We start from the raw sequence: 3,919 nt of genomic DNA on the forward strand, positions 1-3,919 counted from the left end.
AGAGAGTAGCGAAAGAGGAGAAGAGAAGAGAAGAGAAGAGGAGAAGAGAAGAGAAGAGAAAGGAGAGGAGAGGTGAAGAGAAGAGAGGCGAGGAGAGAAGAGAAGAGAAGAGAAGAGAAGAGAAGAGAAGAGAAAGAGGAGAAGAGAAAGGAGAGGAGAGGAGAGGTGAAGAGAAGAGAAAGAGGAGAGGAGAGGAGAGAAGAGAAGAGAAGAGGTGAAGAGAAGAGAAGAGAGAGGAGCGAAAGAGGAGAAGAGAAGAGAAGAGAAGAGAAGTGGAGAAGAGAAAGGAGAGGAGAGGAGAGAAGAGAAAGAGGAGAAGAGAAAGAAGAGGAGAAGAGAAGAGAAGAGAAGAGGAGAAGAGAAAGGAGAGGAGAGGAGAAGAGAAGAGAAGAGGAGAAGAGAAAGGAGAGGAGAGGAGAGAAGAGAAAGGAGAGAAAGAGGAGAAGAGAAAGAAGAGGTGAAGAGAAGAGAAGAGAAAGAGGCGAAGAGAAAGGAGAGGAGAAGAGAAGAGAAGAGAAAGGAGAGAAAGAGGAGAAGAGAAAGGAGAGGAGAAGAGAAGAGAAGAGAAGAGAAAGGAGAGAAAGAGGAGAAGAGAAAGGAGAGGAGAAGAGAAGAGAAGAGAAGAGGAGAGAAAGGAGAGGAGAGAAAGAAGAGGAGAAGAGAAGAGAAATGAGAGAAAGAGGAGAAGAGAAAGAAGAGGAGAAGAGAAGAGAAGAGAAAGGAGAGGAGAGGAGAGAAGAGAAAGAGGAGCAGAGAAAGGAGAGGAGAAGAAAAGAGAAAGGAGAGGAGAGGAGAGAAGAGAAAGAGGAGAAGAGAAAGGAGAGGAGAAGAGAAGAGAAGAGAAAGGAGAGAAAGAGGAGAAGAGAAAGAAGAGGAGAAGAGAAGAGAAAGGAGAGAAAGAGGAGAAGAGAAAGAAGAGGAGAGGAGAAGAGAAGATAAGAGAAGAGCAGAGAAAGAGGAGAAGAGAAGAGAAAGAGGAGAAGAGAAAGGAGAGGAGAGGAGAGGTGAAGAGAAGAGAGGCGAGGAGAAGAGAAGAGAAGAGAAGAGAAGAGAGAGGAGCGAAAGAGGAGAAGAGAAGAGAAGAGAAGAGGAGAAGAGAAAGGAGAGGAGAGGAGAGGAGAGGTGAAGAGAAGAGAGGCGAGGAGAGAAGAGAGGAGAGGAGAGGAGAGAAGAGGAGAGAAGAGAAGAGAAGAGAAAGAGGAGAAGACAAAGGAGAGAAGAGGAGAAGAGAAAGGGGAGGAGAGCAGAGAATAGAAGAGAAGAGAAAGAGGAGAAGAGAAAGGAGAGGAGAAGAGAAGAGAAGAGGAGAAGAAACAGGGGAGGAGAAGAGAAGAGAAGAGAAGAGAAGAGAAGAGGAGAAGAGAAAGGAGAGGAGAAGAGAAGAGGAGAAGAGAAGAGAAAGGAGAGGAGAAGAGAAGAGAAGAGGAGAGAAGAGAAAGGAGAGGAGAGGAGAGAAAGGAGAGGAGAGGAGAGAAGAGAAAGAGGAGAAGAGAAAGGAGAAGAGAAGAGAAGAGAAAGGAGAGAAAGAGGAGAAGAGAAAGAAGAGGAGAAGAGAAGAGAAAGGAGAGGAGAGGAGAGAAGAGAAAGAGGAGAAGAGAAAGGAGAGGAGAAGAGAAGAGAAGAGAAAGGAGAGAAAGAGCAGAAGAGAAAGAAGAGGAGAGGAGAAGAGAAGAGAAGAGCAGAGAAAGAGGAGAAGAGAAGAGAAAGAGGAGAAGAGAAAGGAGAGGAGAGGAGAGGTGAAGAGAGGCGAGGAGAAGAGAAGAGAAGAGAAGAGAAGAGAGAGGAGCGAAAGAGGAGAAGAGAAGAGAAGAGAAGAGAAAGGAGAGGAGAGGTGAAGAGAAGAGAGGAGGGGAGAGAAGAGAAGAGAAGAGAAGAGAAAGAGGAGAAGAGAAAGGAGAGGAGAGGAGAGGAGAGGTGAAGAGAAGAGAAAGAGGAGAGGAGAGGAGAGAAGAGAAGAGAAGAGAAGAGAAGAGAAGAGGTGAAGAGAAGAGAAGAGAGAGGAGCGAAAGAGGAGAAGAGAAGAGAAGAGAAGTGGAGAAGAGAAAGGAGAGGAGAGGAGAGAAGAGAAAGAGGAGAAGAGAAAGAAGAGGAGAAGAGAAGAGAAAGAGGAGCAGAGAAAGGAGAGGAGAAGAGAAGAGAAAGGAGAGGAGAGAAGAGAAGAGGAGAAGAGAAAGGAGAGGAGAGGAGAGAAGAGAAAGGAGAGAAAGAGGAGAAGAGAAAGAAGAGGTGAAGAGAAGAGAAGAGAAAGAGGAGAAGAGAAAGGAGAGGAGAAGAGAAGAGAAGAGAAAGGAGAGAAATAGGAGAAGAGAAAGGAGAGGAGAAGAGAAGAGAAGAGAAGAGAAGAGAAAGGAGAGAAAGAGGAGAAGAGAAAGGAGAGGAGAAGAGAAGATAAGATAAGAGAAGAGCAGAGAAAGAGAAGAGAAGAGAAAGAGGAGAAGAGAAATGAGAGGAGAGGTGAAGAGAAGAGAGGCGAGGAGAAGAGAAGAGAAGAGAAGAGAGAGGAGCGAAAGAGGAGAAGAGAAGAGAAGAGAAGAGGAGAAGAGAAAGGAGAGGAGAGGAGAGGAGAGGTGAAGAGAAGAGAGGCGAGGAGAGAAGAGAAGAGAGGAGAGGAGAGGAGAGGAGAGAAGAGGAGAGAAGAGAAGAGAAAGAGGAGAAGACAAAGGAGAGAAGAGGAGAAGAGAAAGGGGAGGAGAGCAGAGAATAGAAGAGAAGAGAAAGAGGAGAAGAGAAAGGAGAGGAGAAGAGAAGAGAAGAGAAGAGGAGAAGAAACAGGAGAGAAGAAGAGAAGAGAAGAGAAGAGAAGAGGAGAGAAGAGGAGAAGAGAAAGGAGAGGAGAAGAGAAGAGGAGAAGAGAAGAGAAAGGAGAGGAGAAGAGAAGAGAAGAGAAGAGAAAGGAGAGGAGAGGAGAGAAAGGAGAGGAGAGGAGAGAAGAGAAAGAGGAGAAGAGAAAGGAGAAGAGAAGAGAAGAGAAAGGAGAGAAAGAGGAGAAGAGAAAGAAGAGGAGAAGAGAAGAGAAAGGAGAGGAGAGGAGAGAAGAGAAAGAGGAGAAGAGAAAGGAGAGGAGAAGAGAAGAGAAGAGAAAGGAGAGAAAGAGCAGAAGAGAAAGAAGAGGAGAGGAGAAGAGAAGAGAAGCGAAGAGCAGAGAAAGAGGAGAAGAGAAGAGAAAGAGGAGAAGAGAAAGGAGAGGAGAGGAGAGGTGAAGAGAGGCGAGGAGAAGAGAAGAGAAGAGAGAGTAGCGAAAGAGGAGAAGAGAAGAGAAGAGAAGAGGAGAAGAGAAGAGAAGAGAAAGGAGAGGAGAGGTGAAGAGAAGAGAGGCGAGGAGAGAAGAGAAGAGAAGAGAAGAGAAAGAGGAGAAGAGAAAGGAGAGGAGAGGAGAGGTGAAGAGAAGAGAAAGAGGACAGGAGAGGAGAGAAGAGAAGAGAAGAGGTGAAGAGAAGAGAAGAGAGAGGAGCGAAAGAGGAGAAGAGAAGAGAAGAGAAGAGAAGTGGAGAAGAGAAAGGAGAGGAGAGGAGAGAAGAGAAAGAGGAGAAGAGAAAGAAGAGGAGAAGAGAAGAGAAGAGAAGAGGAGAAGAGAAAGGAGAGGAGAGGAGAAGAGAAGAGAAGAGGAGAAGAGAAAGGAGAGGAGAGGAGAGAAGAGAAAGGAGAGAAAGAGGAGAAGAGAAAGAAGAGGTGAAGAGAAGAGAAGAGAAAGAGGCGAAGAGAAAGGAGAGGAGAAGAGAAGAGAAGAGAAAGGAGAGAAAGAGGAGAAGAGAAAGGAGAGGAGAAGAGAAGAGAAGAGAAGAGAAAGGAGAGAAAGAGGAGAAGAGAAAGGAGAGGAGAAGAGAAGAGAAGAGAAGAGGAGAAGAGAAAGGAGAGGAGAAGAGAAGAGAAGAGAAGAGGAGAAGAGAAGAGAAAGGAGAGGAGAAGAGAAGAGAAGAGA

The sequence above is a fragment of the Lampris incognitus genome, chromosome 16 (assembly GCF_029633865.1).
Source record: "Lampris incognitus isolate fLamInc1 chromosome 16, fLamInc1.hap2, whole genome shotgun sequence".
NCBI lineage: Eukaryota > Metazoa > Chordata > Actinopteri > Lampriformes > Lampridae > Lampris > Lampris incognitus.